An 8,728-nucleotide genomic window follows, 5' to 3' on the forward strand; every position below is an offset into this window, starting at 1 on the left:
CCTAACCTTCACCTTCTAACCTGACCCTCAACCTGGCTCTGCTCCGAAACTTAACTCGAACCCCAGAATGATCCTGGGTCCCAGGAAAACCACAAACTCCCACATCAGGCTGTTTTCAGCCCCTCAGGGACCTTCTCACCAAAGAGCTTGACTTGAAGGTGAGGACAGGAGAGAGTGAGGATTGCTCCACTCAGCCCAGGGCTGTCCTCTCTCTGGGCTACAGTGTGGCAGCCCCTGCATCAGAGCTGGCTTCTGGCCAGTGAGTCTCCTTCTCAGTGGGTGCCCCCCAAAGGAGCCCTGGACCGACAGACAAATGGGTGGACAGACAGATGCATGCACAGAGCAGTGGTGGTGGTACTTACACCCCAGGAGGGCAGGCTTGGTAAGTCGGTACACAACGCCTGGTACAAAATGCCTTTGGGGCAGGCGTGGTCACTGCCCAGCAGGGCTGGGGGCAGGAGAGAGGCAGCGAGCGTGGTTCTCGGGCAGCCGTGGGCAGGCCCACCCAGAGCTCGTGTCTGCACAGCTCCCACGGGACATGAGGCACTTCCGGGGCAGAGGGTCTTGCCTAATTCGCTGCCCCTCCGGCCTTCTCTCAGGTTCAGAGCCAGGCATCCAGCCAGGATTCCCACCTTCTGCTCGTCTCCCCTCTACCACCGTCTTGCCCTCTCCTATGTATCTGGATAATTGCTTAATACTTAAAACAAAATTTATTCTTTTTTTTTACTTAAACAAATGTATGTAAAAATAAACGTTATCTCTTTTGCCATAAATAGAAAGAGGCTAACATATAATGACAATAAAATGAAGACATTTCATTGCTGCCAGATACTCTCGCTTGACAATGACCCTAAGTTTGAGGCATGCTGTTGCATGTAAATCAAAACTCAGTTCAAAAAGGGAGACAGCTTTGTGGGTTTTCCCTTACTGGAATTTGGTACCAGGGTACTTTATGCCTCATCTGTGTACCACGCAGCATCATCTTGCACACCCCCAGGGGCATGTGCCTTACACTTCGGTATTCTGGTTTAGAGATCATTGCACTTAGCCTCCCTTATTGAACTGTGCAAGAGGCTGAGGCCCAGAGACAGGAAGCGAGCTGCTTGAGGCCACACAGCAGTCAGTGAGAGGGCCTCCCCACCTTGGGCTCTTTCTTTGCCCCCATTGACTTGCTGTCTCCCCAGAGCTTTTGCCCTCCTTGGAGCTTCCCAAACCCCCTCCATCACCGACAGCCTGTCTCTGGGGCAGAATGAGGCCAGGGGCTATCTTGGAGTACACCCCCGGCCCCATGCTGGCACGCTTCAAGTTCTCTTTGCGATTACAGTAGCCTGGAATCAGAATTTTGGGGGTGTCGGGACCACTCCTGCCAGCTGGGTTCCCATGTCCTTGGCTTCCAGAGGATTGAGAGGTAGGAAGGGAACAACTCTGAGTGAACACCTGCCACACGCAGGCCCAGCAGCGCACTCACCGTCAGTGTCCCCCTCCCGCGCCGCCGGGAGCTCTACCAACAGGCAAACACACGGACGGAGGTGCTGGCACTCACCTGGCACCTCACAGTTGCAGCTCCGGAGGTCTGGGAAGCCTAGGCCCAGCAGGGCAGGAGGCCTGGGGGCACACCGCGAGAACGGCGTTCTGCCACACTGAACTTAACCCCACGTCCTAAGATGGTAACAGGAGCCAGGCTGACAATGATCATGGCTCCCAGTGCCATGGTCTCAGTCTCTGTGGCCACCCTCTATAGGATGCCTTCCTGGAGTATGTACCTCGTCCTTGCCATCCCCTCCCATTCTGAATTCTCTTCAGTACCAGTCACTGGACACATAGCATGGTTCACCATGGATGAGCTCTTGTGCCATTCCATTTTTAAATATTAATCAATTGAATTTTAAAATATAACACTGGTATCTGCATAGTCAAAAGTCACAGAGAAAAGGAAATCAAGTCACTTGTCAGTCCTCCCATCCTGGAGCAATCTGTGTGTGTGTGTGTGCGTGCGTGCGTGTGTGTGTGTGTGGCGGGGGGGTGAGGGGCTTTCCTCCACGAAGGTTTTTGCCTCTGCACATTCATTCCACAAATATTTACTGAGCACCTAACTCAACTAATGTGACCCTAGTCAGGGACACAGAGGGTAGGGAACAAGATTCCGGCTCCTCCTCTCACGGTCCCACATTCTAGACTTGGGTGGAGACTCAGGTACAGTGGTCTCACCTCCACTTCCCAGAACCAGGAGGCAAGATGACTATTTGCTGAATAATAACATCCACCGTTCACTGAGCTCTTATTGTGAGCCTGCTAGGCCATGAGCTCCCTGAGCCAGGATCGTGGCTGCACTGGATCCTCGCATAGTAGGTGCTCAGCACGTAGTAGGCCCGCAATAAAAGCTTGTTGAATGGCATAGAAAAGCCAGGTGCTGTGCTGAGCTCTTTACATGCTTTATCTTATTTGGCTCTTATGATAAACTCATAAGGAGCTATCAATTATTATCTTCATTTTATAGGCGAGAGATCTGAGCTCAGAGAGGTGCACTAACATATTTTAGATGATGAAGCTGATGGACATTAGAAGGAGGACTTAAACTATAAGGTCTGTATTCTGTGCAGAGGGCTTTCACAAGTCCCCAAGCCCTGAGTGGGGGGTGGGGTAGGAGCACACACTGGGAGTCAGGGATCGGGTCTAGTTGGCCCCTGACTCACTCACTGTGTCACCGTGGATTGGTCACTGGCTCTCTCTCAACCTCAGTTGCCTCATCTGTAAAATGGGAAAATGTTGACCGTTGCCCTTTGCATCCAAGGAGATAAAGGCAGTGGACCGAATATGTATGCATATAGCTGATTCACTTCGTTGTACAGCAGAAGCTAACACAACATTGTAAAGCAATTATACTCCAATAAAAAAAATGAGTCATATACATAGGCTTTTGCTTGATCGGCACAAAGTATCTCTGGGTGGGTACACAAGATGCTGAAAACATGGGCTGCCTCTGGGAGGAACTGGGTGTCTGGGAGAAAGGGGTGGGGGAATTCCATGCCTTTTGAATTTTGGGTCACATGAATGTGTTATTTTTCAAAAACTATAACATACAGTGTTTTACTCACAGCTGCGGCCAAGAATTCCCCTTAGCAACTGAGACCAAACAGCCGATTCCTCCTTCTCAAGAGTCCTCAGGCAGGGTGCCAGGGCCGCAAGGATGTGACAGGATGCTATCCACAAAGGGAGGGCTTGCCCAGCCCGCTCTCGGGCAGGTCCCTCCCTAGCCCCATGTGATACACCCACTCACAGAGCTGGGTGAGCCTCACTGATTCCCAAGGCCCAGCTAGGGGCGGCCTATTTCCCCTGGGCACCCAGCCCCTGAGGGGTACATACCCACAGTCATTGCGAGGGTATGATGAGCAGGCATGTGCCCACTGGCCTCACCAGGGTGGGGGCTGGAGGCCAGAGATTCCGCCCAGGAATCCCCAACACCCCCATCCACGGGCTGGGGCTCGGGAGCCTCGTTAATGGGCTCCATTTTCCAGGAACCGGAAGACTCCCTGGCGGGCTATTGTCCTCCTGGCTGCTTTCATGTTCCACTCCTGGGGTCATGGAGGGCAGTGACTGAGGGTGCCCCGGCCAGGGTTCTGGCGGTCGTGGCTGTACCCACAGCAGAGGGAGGCATGCCCATCCTTTAGTGCAGCTGGCTGCTGGGGGGCCTGGCATGGGAGTGTGAGAGGCCCAGGGGGTAATGGATTAAAAAGCAAAATAAGGGCTTCGCTGGTGGCACAGTGGTTAAGAATCCACCTGCCAATGCAGGGGACCTGGGTTCGAGCCCTGGTCTGGGAAGATCCCACACGCCGCGGAGCAACTAAGCCCATGCGCCACAACTACTGAGCCTGCGCTCTACAGCCCGCAAGCCACAACTACTGAGCCCGTGAGCCACAACTACTGAGCCCGTGCGCCACAACTACTGAGCCCGTGGGCCACAACTACTGAAGCCTGCGCGCCACAACTACTGAAGCCCGCATGCCTAGAGCCTGTGCTCCGCAACAAAGAGAAGCCACGACAATGAGAGGCCCGCGTACCGCAACGAAGAGTAGCCCCCGCTCACTGCAACTAGAGAAAGCCCGCACGTAGCAACGAAGAACCAACGCAGACAAAAATAAATAAATAAATTTATTTTTTAAAAAAAGGTTTAAAAAGCAAAATAAAACAAATAGAACCAACCAAGCAACCAACCAAAACCAAAAACCAAAACCAAAAAAAAAATCTATCCCTGGCCGGGAGGGATAAGTTAAGAGGTTGGGATTAACAGATACACATTACTATATATAAAACAGATAACCAACAAGGACCTACTGTATAGCACAGGGAACTATACTCAATATTTTATAATAACCTGTATGGGAAAAGAATCTGAAAAAGAATATATATATATATACATAACAATCACTTTGCTGTACACCAGAAACTAATACAACATTGTAAATCAACTATATTTCAATTAAAAAAATCTATCCCTTCAAACTTAGAACCCTGCATCTTAAATTCTTAAAACTTAATAATCATCATATCAGCTATATTTTTGAGCTATAAGCTGTTTACACTATCTCATTTAATCCTCTGTTATTTACTTTTATCATGGTAAAATACACATACCTTAAATTTTACCATTTTAAAAGGTACAGTTCAGTGACATTTAGTACATTCACAATGTTGTGTGCAAGTGTCAAATTCCAGAACATCTTCTTCACCCTAAAGGGAAACTCCATACCCAATAAGCAGTCACTCCTCCCAACCCCCCAGCCCCTGGCAACCACAAATCTGCTCTGGACCTTTTGTATAAATGGAATCCTACATCATGATGATTGTAAAAGTGCAAAAAGTCAGCTAGGGATTAGGGCGGGGATATCTTTTTAGTGGGGGGAGGGGGTCATTATTCAGTTTACCACAGTTTCACTAAGGGAGAAAAATGTCTCTAAAGCAGATAATGATGACAGCCCCAGACCCTGATTATGTATATGTAGGTCCATATCGGATTATTTGGAAGGACGCACACTAGATTGTTAACTTGGTCACCTGGGGTGGGGGGTGAGGGCAAGGATGGGGGAGATAAAGTCACCCTTGAGTCCCTGGGGGACTGACTTGCTCCTTCATATTCAGTCACAACAAAGAGTAGGCGGCTGTGTCTATGCTGTGCCCAGGGGTCTCTAAAGAAAGAGAACTTCTGAATGTGAGCAGGCTACATGTGGCTCCCAGCATGGGTCACTCACCGGCTGTGCGACTTGGGTAAGCCACTTAACCTCTTAGAGCCTCAGTTTCTTCAAGCATAAAATGGGCGGATTTTACGCATCTCCTAGGGTTGGTGGGAGAATTAAAGGAGGTATTGCTTGCCTGGCCCACAGTCGGCTGTCTTATCATCATGGCTCATCCTCTTCTCCAGGCTGGGAGGAAAGCTGCTGGGTGTTAATATACTCTGCTCTAGCGAGGCCTCGGTCCTCAAGGCTGGCAGGGAAGAAGTCGCCCATCACTAGAAGGTGAGTTTCTGCAGCAGTGCCCGGCATACAGTAGGACGTCATTACATATTTGTGGGTGGAAAGACTGTGAGGAGCTTCCAGGATTTGGTTAGTCGCTGCCGCCACTGGGCTGACCTGGGGGTGCTCCTCCCTGTTAGTGCGGGTGGTGGCCCTGGATGCGGGGACAGAGCCGAAGGGCTCTAGGATCCAGTTGCCCCTGCGATGCCAACCTGGGAGCCTTGGAGGGGCCTACTCCCCACAAGCCAGGGGTGAGCCCAAGGGTTCAGCTGTATTCTGAACAGGCTTGGGGCTGAGAGTAGGCGAGACAGACAGCTACAGAGCACCCCTGAGAAGAGACCCAGAGCCCAGCCTGCAGAAGAGCCAGAAGTGGCCAGCCAGCTGTACACGCCCCCAGAATTCCAGATGCCAGCGCCTCAGGGACCCGGGTCCCTTCCCCCATGACCCCAGGAGTCCCAAACCACCTACGACCACAGGTCCACTTTCTGAGTCCTAGGTCTTCCAGCAAGCCTCAGCCAGGGGCCACTGGCTAATCTGGCAGAGGCCTGGGGCGATCAGGGGAAGTGGGGACAGGACAGAGGGAGACTTCAGAGGGCCTCGCATGCCAAACTCAGAGGAGACCAGTCCTGAAGAAGGCCCTGCTCGGCCTCTGCTGCCGCCAGCTGGCCCTAGGCTTCCGGCCCAGCCCAGTGCCACTGGGTAGCGCTGAGGGCTGGGGAAGGGGGAGGCGGCTGTAACTCAAGATGCTCGCATACCTGGTGTACCTGTACCCACACACCTGCCCAGATAAAGCAATCCACGTGCACATGCAGATAACCTTGCGTGCACGTGTGCACGGATGTGCACATCCCGCGTACACACACGGGCCCCCTACACACAGGCTGATACACACCAACCCAGCTACATCTGCCTATGAGATGCACACGCCCACACATGTGCACATGCACTCACGAGAGCCACCCAAACACAAACGATCGCGATGAGATTCGTGTCTTTTTTTTTTTTTAAACATTTTCATGGGCTATATGTTCACAAAGTTTTTAGTGTTTCCTGACCTCCATCATTCAAAAACTACTGCCATGATTTCTGCCTTCTCTGCACATGCTTTAGACTGTTACTTACTTAACCTTTTAAACAGACTTGCTTTTTTTACTTAAATGTATTTTAAAAGGGAACTTCGTATCTCCACTTTAAGTAGAAAAATACGCTTATCTAATATACTGAAAAGTAACACAGTTATTAAAATAAGGGACAGACCCTCTAGATTTGGTTCTGCACACCCACCCCAGGGCACGTTTGCCGCCTTTGGAGAACACTGCGTTATTTTGAGCCTCATGGCCCCTGTGGGGTGGACAGAGCAGTTTTGTATGTCCTAGGGGCCTATGTTTTGGATGAGGGAGCAGGGGCTCAGCCTGGAGAGGCCCCAGGGCTCAAACCAGCTCTCCTGCCCTTCCCTAGGGATGACCTCTCTGGCCTCATCCTGCCAACGCCTCCCTGTCTGTCTCCAGCACCACCTAGATGCGGGTCTCCCAGTCAGCCCACACCAGGACTCTTACCCTCTGCAGCTCCCTGCAGCCCTCAGCCAACCCACCCCCTAGTCCTCCCTGACCCCAAATCCTCCCACCTGCCTTCTGTCATCACTGGCACTCTCCTCCATGCCCTCAGCTCCTTTCTCTGACCCTGGATTTGAGGCTTTCCCCGCAGGTTCTCAGTGAGCAGTCCTCCCTCCTATACCCCTTGTGTGTAAATCGTTTCTCCTCCCTCTCCCATCCACCCCGTAAAACTCCAGCTCCTTTAACTATAATCCATCAGACCATACTGTTCCCTCCCTTATGACTCCTCCAATGGATCCCATCTCACTTTGACTAGAACCCACATTCCTTACGATGGTCTAGAAGGCCCTATATGATCTGTCCCCCACTTTTGGATCCCTTCACCCACCACCCCCTTCACTCAACTTCAACCGCCTGCCACCTTCTAAGGCATTGGCTATGCTGACCTTGTTCCTACCTCAGGACCTTTGCACTCGCCTCTCCTTCTACTTGGAAGACTCTTCCCCAAATCTTTGCTTGGTTTGCTCCAGCTCATCATTCAGGTGTCACCTCCTCAAAGGCCGTCCCTGACCACTGTCTTACCACTTGTCCTCCCCCAAACCCACCACTATCTAGAGTGTCCCCCATCCCATTATTCTCTTTTCTTTCTGTTTTTTCCCCAGTTCTTGTCATTTTATGTCCACTTGTTTCCTTCTTTAGTCTCTGTCATCCTGCCAGGATGTAAGCTCCATGAGGGCAGGAACACCTGGCACCAGGAAGGTCCTGAGTGCATAATTGTGAGTGTTGACCCCATGACACGTGCCTGCCTGCATGCTCTTCAGCCAGCTGTGTGGGAGGGAACGCAAGCTCCTGCACTCAGGCTTGCCTGAGTACAACAGGCATCAGAGCGTCCAACTCGGCTGCTGCTGGGCCACTGGGTACCACTGCGGGCAAAGCCACCCTTGGATGTGTCACGTCGGAGACAGCTAGCCCCACCTCACTTCGTGCTCCCTGCACCGTTATATCCCACCCCTTCCACCCTAAGGACGTGCTTCCAGCGGAGGCTGCCTCTTCCCATTTCCCCAAGGCTGCCCAGACCACTTCTGGAACAGGAAACCTTCTTTGTGAGGCACAGAGCAAAGCCTTATACCTTCTCTGGAGCCGCCCCCATATGCCTTTGGTCTCAAGCAGAGCCAGGTGGCACCTGATTCTGAACAACGGACACAGCCTGCCTGGCAGCAACCCCACTGGTCAGTATCGTGCACCAGGCAGGACTCCTAACCTCCAGAGCTGGGACCCTTTATCAGTCAGGGTTCTAGCAGAGAAACAGAACCCACAGGAGATTATTTGCTTGTTTCTGTCTTTCAAGAAATAGGCTTACATGATTGTAGAGGCTGGCTAGGTGAGTCTGACATTGCAGGGCAGGCCGGCAGGCTGGAAACTCTTGAGAAGAAGCTGATACTGCCGCCCGCGGCCTTGACGGCTTCTTCCTCTGGAAACCTCAATTTGTCTCTTCAGATCTTTCAGCTAATTGGATGAGGTCAACTCAGATGCAGAGGATAATCTCCTTTACTTAAAGTCTACCGATTGTAGATGTTAATCACATCTGCAAAATAACCTCCCAGCAACACCTAGATTAGTGTTTGATTGAATGATTAGGCCTAGCCCAGTTCACCTTTTATCAACTTG

This window comes from Eubalaena glacialis, chromosome 18 (genome assembly GCF_028564815.1).
Source record: "Eubalaena glacialis isolate mEubGla1 chromosome 18, mEubGla1.1.hap2.+ XY, whole genome shotgun sequence".
Taxonomy (NCBI): domain Eukaryota; kingdom Metazoa; phylum Chordata; class Mammalia; order Artiodactyla; family Balaenidae; genus Eubalaena; species Eubalaena glacialis.